Raw genomic sequence first — 14,707 nt, forward strand, 5'->3', positions numbered from 1 at the left:
GTCAGTCAGGATGCACATGGTATACACGTCCAACGAAATGCTTAACTTGCAGGTTCCTTCTCGACAATGCAACAAAAATAAAAGATAATATGAACAAAGTAAATGGCTCAGTAGAATAGAATAAACTTTTTAGCATAAGTATAATACAGGAAGGCACAATGTATAGTCCAATATTAACACGTGTTTTGGGGAAGGGGGATTGGGTGGCAAGTGTTTTTTAAATTGTGCAGTATTTAGCAATCATAACATTCTTGTAGCAGCAGTTGTGATGTGTGTGTAGCATGAGTGTATACATGTGTGTGTTTGGTCAAACACTTAAATGGTTCCAATCGTTTTTTCACCATTCATTTTCCCTATAGGGGATTTTAGAACTACTTCAGAAAAGGTCTGTTTCATCAATGCTAGAAAAAATACTCAATTGTCATAGAGTCAAAGTAAAGGAGTACAAATGTGCTTAACAAGTCACATAAGTTGTATGGACTCACTGTGTGCAATAAGTGTTTAACATGATTTTTGAATGACTACCTCATCTCTGTACCCCACACATACAGATAATTGTACGGTCCCCTCCGTCGAGCAGTGCATTTCTGACACAGACTCAACCACAAAGACAAAAGAGATTTTACAATGCCTCGCAATGGTCACCTATTGGTAGATGGGTAAAAAAAGCAGACATTGAATATATCTCTGAGCATGGTGAAGTTATTAACTACACTTTGGATGTACCAAGATACTGGCATCCTTCTTAACTCAGTTGCCGGAGAGGAAGGAAACCGCTCAGGGATTTCACTGTGAGGCCAATGACAACTTGAAAACAATTACAGAGTTTAATGGCTGTGACGGGAGAACTGGGGATGGCTCAACAACATTGTCATTTAGGTTAGTATTGTGGAGTAACTACAAAGTGAAAAGGAGGAAGCCTGTACAGAATAAAAATGTTCCAAAACATGCATCCTGTTTGCAATAAGGCACTAAACTGAAACTACAAAAAAATGTGGCAAAGAAATTAACTGTCCTGAATATAAAAACATTATGGTTGGGGCCAATCCAACACATCACTGAGTACCACTCTCCATATTTTCAAGCATGGTGGTGGCTGCATGATGTTATGGATATGCTTGTCATCGGCAAGGACTAGGGAGTTTTTTGGGATAAAAATAAACTAAATAGAGCTAAGCACGTGTAGCGTGGTTCGTTCTGCGTTGTGTACTTTTATTTAGGACACTGCCACAACTGGAATTCTGATGGTTGAATCATTTTTATTCGACCTGCACACGAAGAGACAACACACAATATGTTAGCCCTCGGTGCAGTCACAGCTCTCGGGCACCTTGCTAGTTGAAGGTCCGGCAAAAGAGCGGGAACTGCATACATACATTCAGTGCCCAACAGCACACTATACAATACAATTAAAATGATATACAACATATTCGGACAAAATAAAAGACATAGCTGCACACGAAGAGACAACACACAATATGTTAGCCCTCGGTGCAGTCACAGCTCTCGGGCACCTGCGTGAGCACATAGCAACTCACTCAAACACGGTCCCAAATACTCCCGAGTAAGTTACAATAGGTACCCTAATTAGCGAGCTTGGTGAAAGTTGTTAACATAAATCTTTATAATTGTCCACATTGTAACAAAACCTATAGTTGCGTAACAGCACTTTATGTAACTTTACCACAGTTTTATATTGACAAATTACGGCGCCAAGGACAACATACCTTGTACGTAAGTACGGATAAACCAAACCAAACCAAAATATACAAACTTTTACAATTAGGTGTATTTACAATATAGATATAAAAAAAAAAATTGTATACCGAAAAATAACATTAACTATGCTGCTGTAATTAAATAAAGAAAACACATTGAATTATTATTATTGTTATTAACTTATTAACATCCCCTCTTGACCTGGCCTACTTGAACTGTCCTTGTGTGCAACTTGGTGCATAATCTAGGGGAACAACATCACTCTACTACACACGGGCAAAATCCTAGAGGAAAACCAGGTTAAGTCTGCTTTCCAACAGACACTGGGAGACAATTTCAATAGGACTATAACTTAAAACACAAGGCCAAATATACACTGGAGTCTCTTGCCAAGATGACATTAACTGTTCATGTGGCCTAGTTACAGTTTTTACAAATCGGGTTATTTAGCAGGTGTTATTGCAGGTGTAGCGAAATGCTTGTGTTCCTAGCTCCAACAGTGCAGTAGTATTTAACAAATCAACCAACTTGACAGAGCTCATTGAATTTTTAAAAGAATGTGCAACTATTGTACAATCCAGGTGTGCAAAGCTCTTAGAGACTGACCCAGAAAGACTCACAGCTGTAGTCACTGCCAAAGTTGGTTCTAACGTGTATCGACTCAGGGGTGTGAATACTTATGTAAGTAAATTACATATTTCTGTAAATTAATACATTTGCAAAGTTTTCTAAAAACCTGTTTTCGCTTTGTCATTATGGGGTATTGTGTGTAGATTGATGAGCAAAATGTTTTATTTCATCAATTTTAGAATACGTCAAGGGGTCTGAATACTTTCTGAATGCACTGTATATATATTTACATAAGTATTATTTAAACTTACATAAGTATTCAGACCCTTTGCTATGATACTTGTAATTGAGCTCAGGTGTATCCTGTTTACATTGTGCATCCCTGATGTTTCTTCATTGGAGTCCACCTGTGGTAAATTCAATTGACTGGACATGATTTGGTAAGGCACACGTCTGTCTATACAGTGAGGGGAAAAAAGTATTTGATCCCCTGCTGATTTTGTACATTGCCCACTGACAAAGAAATGATCAGTCTATAATTTTAATGGTAGGTTTATTTGAACAGTGAGAGACAGAATAACAACAAAAAATCCAGAAAAACGCATGTAAAAAATATTATAAATTGATTTGCATTTTAATGAGGGAAATTAGTATTTGATCCCCTCTCAATCAGAAAGATGTCTGGCTCCCAGTTGTCTTTTATACAGGTAACGAGCTGAGATTAGGAGCAGACTCTTAAAGGGAGTGCTCCTAATCTCAGCTTGTTACCTGCATAAAAGACACCTGTCCACAGAAGCAATCAATCAATCAGATTCCAAACTCTCCACCTTGGCCAAGACCAAAGAGCTCTCCAAGGATGTCAGGGACAAGATTGTAGACCTACACAAGGCTGGAATAGGCTACAAGACCATCGTCAAGCAGCTTGGTGAGAAGGTGACAACAGTTGGTGCGATTATTCGCAAATGGAAGAAACAAAAAATAACTGTCCGTCTCCCTCGGCCTGGGGCTCCATGCAAGATCTCACCTCGTGGAGTTGCAATGATCATGAGAACGGTGAGGAATCAGCCCAGAACTACACGGGAGGATCATGTCAATGATCTCAAGGCATAGTCACCAAGAAAACAATTGGTAACACACTATGCCGTGAAAGACTGAAATCCTGCAGTGACCACAAAGTCCCCCTGCTCAAGAAAGCACATATACATGCTCGTCTGAAGTTTGCCAATGAACATCTGAATGATTCAGAGGACAACTGGGTGAAAGTGTTGTGGTCAGATGAGACCAAAATGGAGCTCTTTGGCATCAACTCAACTCGCCGTGTTTGGAGGAGGAGGAATGCTGCCTATGACCCCAAGAATACCATCCCCACCGTCAAACATGGAGGTGGAAACATTATGCTTTGGGGGTGTTTTTCTGCTAAGGGGACAGGACAACTTCACCGCATCAAAGGGACGATGGACGGGGCCATGTACCGTCAAATCTTGGGTGAGAACCTCCTTCCCTCAGCCAGGGCATTGAAAATGGGTCGTGCATGGGTATTCCAGCATGACAATGACCCAAAACACACAGCCAAGGCAACAAAGGAGTGGCTCAAGCACATTAAGGTCCTGGAGTGGCCTAGCCAGTCTCCAGACCTTAATCCCATAGAAAATCTGTGGAGGGAGCTGAAGGTTCGAGTTGCCAAATGTCAGCCTCGAAACCTTAATGTCTTGGAGAAGATCTGCAAAGAGGAGTGGGACAAAATCCCTCCTGAGATGTGTGCAAACCTGGTGGCCAACTACATGAAACGTCTGACCTCTGTGATTGCCAACAAGGGTTTTGCCACCAAGTACTAATTCATGTTTTGCAGAGGGGGTCAAATACTTATTTCCCTCATTAAAATGCAAATCAATTTATAACATTTTTGACATGCGTTTTTCTGGATTTTTTTGTTGTTAATCTGTCTCTCACTGTTCAAATAAACCTACCATTAAAATGATAGACTGATCATGTCTTTGTCAGTGGGCAAACGTACAAAATCAGCAGGGGATCAAATACTTTTTTCCCTCACTGTATAAGGTCACACAGTTGGCAGTGCATGTCTGAGCAAAAACCAAGCCATGAGGTCGAAGGAATTGTCCGTAGAGCTCCGAGACAGGATTGTGTCGAGGCACAGATCTAGGGAAGGGTACCAAAAAATTACAAAACAATTCCACACAGTGGCCTCCATCATTCTTAAAATTGAATAGGTTTGGAACTACCAAGACTCTTCATAGAGCTGGCTGCCTGGTCAAACTGAACAATCGGTGGAGAAGGACCTTGGTCAGAGGTGACCAAGAACCCGATGGTCACTATGACAGAGCTCTAGAGTTCTTCTGTGGAGATGGAAGAACCTTCCAGAAGGACAACCATTTCTGCAGCACTCCACAAATCTGGCCTTTATGGTAGTGTGGCCAGGTGGAAGCCACTCCTCAGTAAAAGGCACATGACAGCCCGCTTGGAGTTTGCCAAAAGGCACCTAAAGGACTCAGACCATGAGAAACAAGATTCTCTGTTCTGATGAAACCAAGATTGAACTCTTTGGCCTGAATGCCAAGTGTCACGTCTCGAGGAAACCTGGCACCATCTTTACGGTGAAGCATGGTGGTGGCAGCTGTGTGGATGTTTTTCAGCGGCAGGGACTGGTAGACTAGTCAGGATTGAGGGAAAGATGAACGGAGCCAAGTACATAGAGATCCTTTTTTGAGATCCTGCTCCAGAGCACTCAGGACCTCAGACTGGGGCGAAGGTTCACCTTCCAACAGGACAACGACCCTAAGTACACAGCCAAGAAAACACAGGAGTGGCTTCGGGACAAGTCTCAGAATGTCCTTGAGTGGCCCAGCAAGGCCGGACTTGAACCCGATCTGAAAATAGCTGTGCAGCGACGCTCCCAATCCAACATGACAGAGCTTGAGAGGATCTGCAGAGAAGAATTGTAAAAACTCCCCAAATACAGGTGCGCCAATCGTGTAGCGTCGTACCCTAGAAGACTCAAGGCTGTAATTGCTGCCAAAGGTGCTTCAACAAAGTACTGACTAAAGGGTCTGAATACTTATGTATTTTATACATATTTCAGTTATTATTTTTTTGTATAAATTCGCAACATTTCTAAAAACCTGTTTTTGCATTGTCATTATGGGGTATTGTGTGTAGATTGAGGGGGACACACAATTGAATCCATTTTAGAATAAGGCTGTAACGTTAACATTTTTGAAAAAGTCAAGGGGTCTGAATACTTTCCGAAGGCACTGGACACTAATATATAGGCTATACGAATTATGCATTAATATATTAACTTCTAACTTACACATCACTGTATTTTTCACTGTTCCCTTGCGCAATTCATGCAAGGGAACGAAAAGGGTGGTTGTGTCTTCGTCAGAGCATCGTTATGTCTTTATTTTGTCTAGTATAGCCATTTAGCTTAGATAGCTTGGCATAGAACGCATAGAACTAACAACCAGTTGGCTTGGCTGGCAACAAGCACCTTAGATTTGTGCTGGGACTATATCTTATGGAAGGAAGGAAATAGTATGAATCAATTTATCAAAATAACGTTTTTAATGAAAATATGTCAATCATTATTTGAATATGTCGGTAACCGTTGTATAAAAGTGATAATGCCCTCCAAGCTGTTGGAGGTTATATTGGCACGGTTTGCCGGCCCTTGACGTATATAATCTCCAGACCACGGCTTCTTGGGCATTATCACTTAAATACACCCCTTTCCCAAGTCCATCATGGCACAGGGGCCACCACACTCCTGTCTCGTCTGCTTCTCACTCCTTCCCAGTATGCTGCCAGCTGCAACCACTTTTTCATGACCGACTCCACATCGCTTTCAGACGTTCTAGATATTAACGGATTCTTCCGGACAACAGCTAATGAACAAGAGCACAAGTGGTTGCAAAGATGTGAAAAGGCAGTTGCAACAGGGAGAACGGAATACTGTAAAATGCCATGGTAATTGCATTGCAGGAAGCTATCAAATCAAATTTATTTATATAGCCCTTCTTACATCAGCTGATATCTCAAAGTGCTGTACAGAAACCCAGCCTAAAACCCCAAACAGCAAGCAATGCAGGTGTAGAAGCACGGTGGCTAGGAAAAACTCCCTAGAAAGGACAAAACTTAGCAAGAAACCTAGAGAGGAACCAGGCTATGAGGGGTGGCCAGTCCTCTTCTGACTGTGCCGGGTGGAGATTATAACTGAACATGGCCAATATGTTAAAATGTTCATAAATGACCAGCATGGTCAAATAATAATAATCACAGTTGTCGAGCTATGTGTCGAGATGAGACATTTGTAAATATGAGAAATCCTTACCAATCAAAACCTCCCTCAGTCGAAGGGATGCAAGAGAGATTTTTCTATTACGCCTCTCCAATTCATGTTTTTTGCCAGCGTGTTGGAAATTGTGCGCCTCATTAAACGCCACACAGCATCTTTCACGTCGCATCCCCCAATTAGGCTCAAGTGGTTAATCTAAAGGACAAAACATTTGAATAATGTATCAATTCACATAAAACTTTAAGCCACAAGTGACTGCTGCTTTTCCCCAGGTGAGAGATGCATATATGGTTCTAAGAAACACATATGCTTATTCTGAGCATCAAAACATTATGCTTTTATCCTACATCCATACATGGGGCGGCAGGGTTGCCTAGTGGTTAGCGCGTCGGACTAGAAACCGAAAGGTTGCAAGATCGAATCCCCGAGCTGACAAGGTACAAATCTGTCGTTCTAGGCCGTCATTGAAAACAAGGATTTGTTCTTAACTGACTGATCTTCAGGGGGCTGACTTAAATAAAGGTAAAATAAAAAACGTCAAGTTGAAACGTTTTTACAGGGGAGTGAAACGCCTTTCATAAAATATATTTTGTGGACATAAATTATACTTTTTTTGTCTTGCTTAACTGAACAATTATTTGAATCCCATAAACTCCCATTGATTCTCTCAAAAAGAGCATAAGAGACAAAGTGGAATGAAGTCAGCCCCCTGAAGATCAGTTTCCAGGCAGTTTCCAGGCTGTCCTGTTTGTAACAGTCGTAGGATGAGTGTCTGTTGTTCCAGTATCACCTCTTGCTTGGTAAGCATTTCCCGAATGAGTGCTGAAAGACATTTTAAGGGGCATTTCATCTATAACACAACAAGGTGGACAAGAATGAGGTAAGTGTATATTGCTGCCCACCAGGAGCAGGGGAGACATGGAAGATGTGTCTACCCACTGGGCACACACTGGTTGAATCAACGTTGTTTCCATGTCATTTCAATTAAATTAGGTTTAATCAACGTGGAATAGACGTTGAATTGACGTCTGTGCCCAGTGGGTATCCTCGGCGTAGAATGGGCACATCCTTCCCATCTCTCCCACCACCGCTGGTACTGAAACATGAGTGAGGTATTGGCATATGTAAATGGTATACATTATATATTTTATTATCATCATCATCATCATCATCATCATCATCTACACTGATTTTACAAAACATTAGGCACTGCTCTTTCCATGACATACTGACCAGGTGAAAGCTATGATCCCTTATTGATGTCACTTGTTAAATCCATTTAATCAGTGTAGATGAAGGGGAGGAGACAGGTTAAAGAAGGATTTTTAATCCTTGACACAATTGAGACATGGATTGTGTATGTTTTTTATTTATTTTATTTTATTTAACCTTTATTTAACCAGGCAGGCAAGTTGAGAACAAGTTCTCATTTACAATTGCGACCTGGCCAAGATAAAGCAAAGCAGTTCGACAACATACAACAACACAGAGTTAAGTTAGACATGGAGTAAAACAAATATACAGTCAATAATACAGTAGAAAAATAAGTCTATGTACAATGTGAGCAAATGAGGTGAGATAAGAGAGGTAAAGGCAAAAAAAAGTCCATGGTGGCAAAGTAAATACAATATAGCAAGTAAAACACTGGAATGGTAGATTTGTAGTAAAAGAAAGTGCAAAGTAGAAATAGAGTTAATGGGGTGCAAAGGAGCAAAATAAAATAAATAAATACAGTAGGGGAAGAGGTAGTTGTTTGGGCTAAATTATAGATGGGCTATGTACAGGTGCAGTGATCTGTGAGCTGATCTGACAGCTGGTGCTTAAAGCTAGTGAGGGAGATAAGTGTTTCCAGTTTCTGAGATTTTTGTAGTTCGTTCCAGTCATTGGCAGCAGAGAACTGGAAAGAGAGACGGCCAAAGGAGGAATTGGCTTTGGGGGTGACCAGAGAGATATACCTGCTGGAGCGCGTGCTACAGGTGGGTGCTGCTATGGTGACCAGTGAGCGGAGATAAGGGGGGACTTTACCTAGCAGGGTCTTGTAGATGATCTGGAGCCAGTGGGTTTGGCGACGATTATGAAGCGAAGGCCAGCCAACGAGAGTGTACAGGTCGCAGTGGTGGGTAGTATATGGGGCTTTGGTGACAAAACGGATGGCACTGTGATAGACTGCATCCAGTTTGTTGAGTAGGGTATTGGAGGCTATTTTGTAAATGACATCGCCAAAGTCGAGGATCGGTAGGATGGTCCGTTTTACGAGGGTGTTTGGCAGCATGAGTGAAGGATGCTTTGTTTGCGAAATAGGAAGCCAATTCTTGATTTAACTTTGGATTGGAGATGTTTGATGTGAGTCTGGAAGGAGAGTTTACAGTCTAACCAGACACCTAGGTATTTGTAGTTGTCCACATATTCTAAGTCTGAACCGTCCAGAGTAGTGATGCAGGACAGGCGGGCAGGTGCAGGCAGCAGTTTTACTTGTATTTAGGAGCAGTTGGAGGCCACGGAAGGAGAGTTGTATGGCATTGAAGCTCGTCTGGAGGGTTGTTAACACAGTGTCCAAAGAAGGACCAGAAGTATACAGAATGGTGTCGTCTGCGTAGAGGTGGATCAGAGACTCACCAGCAGCAAGAGCGACATCATTGATGTATACAGAGAAAAGAGTTGGCCCAAGAATTGAACCCTGTGGCACCCCCATAGAGACTGCCAGAGGTCCGAACAACAGGCCCTCCGATTTGACACACTGAACTCTATCAGAGAAGTAGTTGGTGAACCAGGCGATGCAATCATTAGAGAAACCAAGGCTATTGAGTCTGCCGATGAGGATGTGGTGATTGACAGAGTCGAAAGCTTTGGCCAGGTCAATGAAAACGGCAGCACAGTATTGTTTCTTATCGATGGCGGTTACGATATTGTTTAGGACCTTGTGTGCCATTCAGAGGGTGAATGGGCAAGACAAAATATTTAAGTGCCTTTGAACAGGGTATGGTAGTACATGCCAAGCGCACCGGTTTGTGTGTCAAGAACTGCAACGCTGCTGGATTTTTCACGCTTAACAGTTTCCCGTGTGCATCAATAATGGTCCACCACCCAAAGGACATCCAGCCAACTTGACACAACTGTAGGAAACATTGGAGTCAACATGGGACAGCATCCCTGTGGAACGCTTTCGACACCTTGTGGAGTCAATGCCCCGACGAATTGAGGCTGAGGGAAAAGGGGAGTGTACAACTCAATATTAGGAAGGTGTTCATGATGGTGGTACACTCAGTGTATATATTATGTATTGCTGCTCACCAGGAGAAGGAGAGACAGGGAAAATGTGTTGATCCTCTGCAAACACCCAATTGTCCTGGTCAAAGCACTGTCTTTTGAGATTGGAGTGAGCTGTACTGTACTTCTCAGCAGATGTATGCTTCCTTAATTGATGTTTCTTCAGGCTATTTTTGTTAAGCCATAAACTGCAGTTATGACATTTGATTTTCCTCTTGCTTACAGGTCTCATAGCTGGACACGCTGAACCTGGGCCTCTTGCACTTGCACTGGTTACATCTGCACTGGTTACATCTGCACTGGTCACATCTGGGCCTCTCGCATTTGCACTGGTTACATCTGCACTGGTTACATCTGCACTGGTCACATCTGCACTGGTCACATCTGGGCCTCTCGCAGTTGCACCTGGGTCTCGCCCACATACTGACTCACATTGTGGAATGTGTTTGGTAAAATCACTCCTATTTACATAGGTCTTGGGGCAGTATGGGCAGTGAAAATGCTTTGCTGCTCTGCACTGCAAATGGCATATGAATATTGTGAACTCTGAAATGGGGCGAAAAAAACCAATCAGCATCCAGGACCCAAAGTTCCCCAGTTGATAAAAAGCATGGTATCATGTGCTAAACTAGCATAATGAATGGATGAGATTACCTCTATGAAGCACAGCCTTCAATCTGTGAGACTCAATGTGTGCCGACACACTGGCATAGTCTCGGGGTTTGAAAATGGAGGGCTGGCAGAAGGGGCAATGATACAATTGGTACTTCTGGAACTTGGATAAAACACGGCCATCAGCTGCTTTCCGCACTGTGATATGCTGTCAAACACAAACGACAAATATACTGAACAATAATATTAACACAACAATTTCAAAGATTTTACTGAGTTACAGTTCATAGAAGATTTAAATAAATTCATTAGGCCCTAATCTATGGATTTCACATGAATGGGCATGGGTGCAGCCATGGGTGGGCATAAACCCACCCACTTGGAAGCCAGGCCCAGCTAATCAGAATGAGTTTTTCCCCACAAAAGGGCTTTATTACAGACAGAAATACTCCTCAGCAACCTCCCGAGTGGCGCAGCGGTCTAAGGCACTGCATTGCAGTGCTTAAGGCACCACTACAGACGCGGGTTCGTTCCCAGGCTGTGTTACAACCGGCCATGACCCCCATAGGGAGGTGCAGCATCGTCCGGGTTAGGGGAGGGTTTGTCCGGGTACCTCCTTGTGGTGGGCCCAGCCCCTGCAGGCTGACTTCAGTTGTCAGTTAAACTGTGTTGATTCCGACACATTGGTGCAGCTGGCTACTTGGTTAAGCGGGCGGGTGTTAAAACCCACCAAACGGCGCTTCATGTTTTGGAGGACGCGTGACTCGACCTTTGCCTTACCTGAGCCCGTTAGGGAGTTGCAGCGACGAGACAAGATCGCAACTGGATATCAAGAAATTGGGGAGAAAAAGGGAGTACAATACAACAACAAAAATGAAATAATAATTTTTTTTTTATTATAATAATACTCCAGCACCCCCCTTCCCCCTCCTCAGACAATCTCACAGGTGAAGAAGCCAGATGTGGAAGTCCTGGGCTGGCATGGTTACACGTGGCCTGCAGTTGTGAGGCAGGTTGGATTCGGAAGAGAAATTAACAAAATTCTCTGGCAACAGCTATGTTGGACCTTCCTGCTTTTTGTGCATTTGGACAATTTCTGCTATCTTTTATTTCAGCTCATGAAACATGGGACCAACACTTTACATGTTGCGTTTATATTTTTGTTCCGTAGTTTAGCATGTCAGCTAGGTGAGTTAATGATGTTGCCTCACTGTGTACATCATGAATAAGGAATTAGCGTAACTTTACGTTCAAACAGGTCTGCAACGAATGGGCCTAAGGCCAATGTTCCCTCAAAAACTATTTGACACTGAGGAAATTTCAGGTCTGCTGAGCGCAAACTTCACGGTTGTGAAAATTCTGTGCAAAATCCAGCGCGTGTTTACTATGAACACTGAGGCTGTATCCGCTTTATGTTAGTTTTAACAGCGGCCAAGTAGGCTACATGATCATAATGTAGACCTACAGAGTGGCCTACCAGAGTGGCCTACCATAAAAAATAATAATGGAGAAAATGCATCCCATAACATTTTAACATGGAAATAGCTGTTCCATCATTCAGCCTACAGTAGCAGCCAATGTGTGGTGCTCAATGTTGGCCTACATTCCATGAGACTTACAGGGCTTGACAACATGCAGGGCTTGACAACCGGATTATCCACTTGTCCTTCAGACAAGGAGGTGACTGAAAATGTTGTGTTGTTTGATACGAGAACCCACTTTACAAAATAAAATGCATTATTTTTCCCATACCATTATTACAGAGAATCAGACAAATTATGCTACCCTCTGTCTATTGGCTACTTATTCAAGCCTGTCTCAAAATAAAACACTGTCCCTTTAAACAAAAGAAAAAAAGCTCTTTACTTGACTGGCTTTTCAAAGATGTCTAGAAATGCATGTGTTTGGTGCTCTTGTAGGAAGCAATCACTCCCCTATTGCTGGCTATAAATTATCTATAACTGGGCAATTAACTCACTAACTAGCAAAGGATATGAACAAAATGTGCACACGTGGCTACATGCAGCTCTCGCTTTGATCTCAAAACAAGCGCATCTCCCACTACCGCTAATGCTGTAAACACAGTACAGTTCAAAGTAAATGGCACAGATCCATATATGGCAATGATTTATTTGCATACAGGCCTAGTGCAGCTCTGATTGGTTATGCCGCACTGGTATGTGTAGAGTACCAGATGAGTCGTGCGCAATAGAATCCTAAACCGATGAGCTCTGCCTAAAACAAAATGTTTTGCATAGTTCGTTTTGTTTCGGTATGTTGCACCAAAAGTGGCTAATATTGCGTTGATTTGATAACAATTGCTACAGGAAAGGGAAACGTTGATAGTGTTAACAAGGAAAATTTGAAAGTTGAGTGAAGTTCAATCTCATGCATCTCTCCATGGGCTGATATTTCTTCTGCGCTCTGCGTGGCAGTCCCGGGAGAGCAGCGAGGGCCTACAGCTAATGTGTTAGCATCAACATCCGGGGAATTGTCTATGCTTATTTTCAAGCTTTAATTGACATGGTAATAGACAACTAGTTTTTGAGAAATGCTGGAAAAACTTACCTGAACTTTACTTTGTTCCGTGTTACGAATAGGGTTGCAAATTCCCCGGTTTTTCCGGAATCCCGGTTGGAGGATTCCTTGAATCAAGAGGGAATAAGCAGGAAATCCGGAACCTCCAACCAAGATTGTCCCTGAATTTTGCAACCCTAGTTGCGACCAGTGCTCGACTTGTGCAGTAGCTCACCGGAGCCAAGTTCCAGCACCTCAAATGTTCTTCTACTTGAGCTCCTGCACCGCTTATAGAATATTAGCTCCAAACTATTGTGGAGCTTCTGTATGGGATCAATATCATGCCAAATGTATTCATAAATATAAAATCACCAATCCACAAAAATAAATCGCTATCCACAAAAATAAATCGCTATCCACAAATGCAATTCACTATCCACAAACACCTTTTGATTTGTATTTGTAAATTGAGGGCCTAAGTAAAATGACTGCCATAAAGATTTGCACATAGGAGAGATATGCGCAAACATAACATATATGGCAACCCTGCAACTCCATATTTGGAAGAGCTTAGGTCACCTGACTTTTGATAGGTATTTGACGACAAGAAAAAAAGAAGTAATCACGTGTAGACAAGAAGTTCTCACACATAGAAAAAGGTTATCACGGTAGAAAGCGATTTGTACTCATAGAAAAAAGGTTTGTACCCATAGAATGCGATTTCTATACATCGAGGCTGCAGAAATTATAGTATGGTAACCATAATATGTTAACCATATTTGTAACCATAGTAGGTCCAACGTAAATAATCGAAACACTAGCCCTAGATTACCGTAATTTCCGGACTATTAAGCACACCTGAATATAAACCGCACCCACTGAATTTAAAAAATATATATTATTTTGAACATAAATTATGTCTATAAGCCGCAGGTGCCTACCGGTACATTGAAACAAATGAACTTTACAGGCTTTAACAAAACACGGCTTGTAACAAAAATAAATAGGCTTTAACGAAACACGGCTTGTAATAAAAAATTATCAGTAAACAGTAGCCTACCAAGAAAGTCATTGCTCCAGACCAAGGTTGCGTGCAACAGCTCTATTTCCTTTTCCAACAGCCAGATCAATCGCCTTCAACTTGAAAGCTGCATCATATGCATTTCTCCGTGTCTTTGCCATGATGAGGGTGACAAAATGACTACCGTAATCACAATGATGGGAAGTTTGAGAGCGCTCGATTTAATCTAAACAGTAAACAAAAAAGTTGTTTGGCCGTAACTCGTTCGGCAATTTCATTGGTCTAATGAAAGCTTCATGCCGCCAAAAAACTGACCACGTCACAGAATGTGTTTTTTATTTATTTTTTATTTGAAAGCAGGAAAAATCCATATATTAGCCGCGTCATTGTTTAAGCCGCGAGGTTCAAAACTGGGAAAAAAGTAGCGGCTTATAGTCCGGAAATTACGGTAGTCATATTTGCAGCACTACTGCGCTGTACACCCATTCATCACCCAAATAGTTGAATTAGCTGGCCAGTGTGATAGCACCACTAAATGTGAAGGATATGTCATACATTGTAAGTGATTATAATGCTCACTGTCTGTTGCACAGACAGTGAGCATTAAGGAGACATAAGTATACCTGAGGCCTCTAATCATTTCCCCAGTAGAGGCATGCAAAAGGTAGAGGGGAGGTGTAGGATATGGG

At 42.1% G+C, this 14,707-nt stretch overlaps 1 long non-coding RNA gene across 1 annotated transcript; it reads right to left on the bottom strand.

Annotated features, from left to right (window-relative positions):
• Window positions 1-7,396: 7,396 nt before the first annotated feature.
• On the bottom strand, window positions 7,397-14,507 carry LOC106610700 (uncharacterized). Its single transcript, XR_001329953.3, has 3 exons — window positions 13,049-14,507; window positions 10,523-10,688; window positions 7,397-10,414 (listed from the first exon to the last, which is right to left on the bottom strand). It is a non-coding gene; the product is annotated as an uncharacterized LOC106610700 (long non-coding RNA).
• Between the last annotated feature and the right edge of the window lie 200 nt (window positions 14,508-14,707).

The sequence above is a fragment of the Salmo salar genome, chromosome 01, assembly GCF_965601325.2.
Source record: "Salmo salar chromosome 01, fSalSal1, whole genome shotgun sequence".
In the NCBI taxonomy this organism is placed as follows: Eukaryota; Metazoa; Chordata; class Actinopteri; order Salmoniformes; family Salmonidae; genus Salmo; species Salmo salar.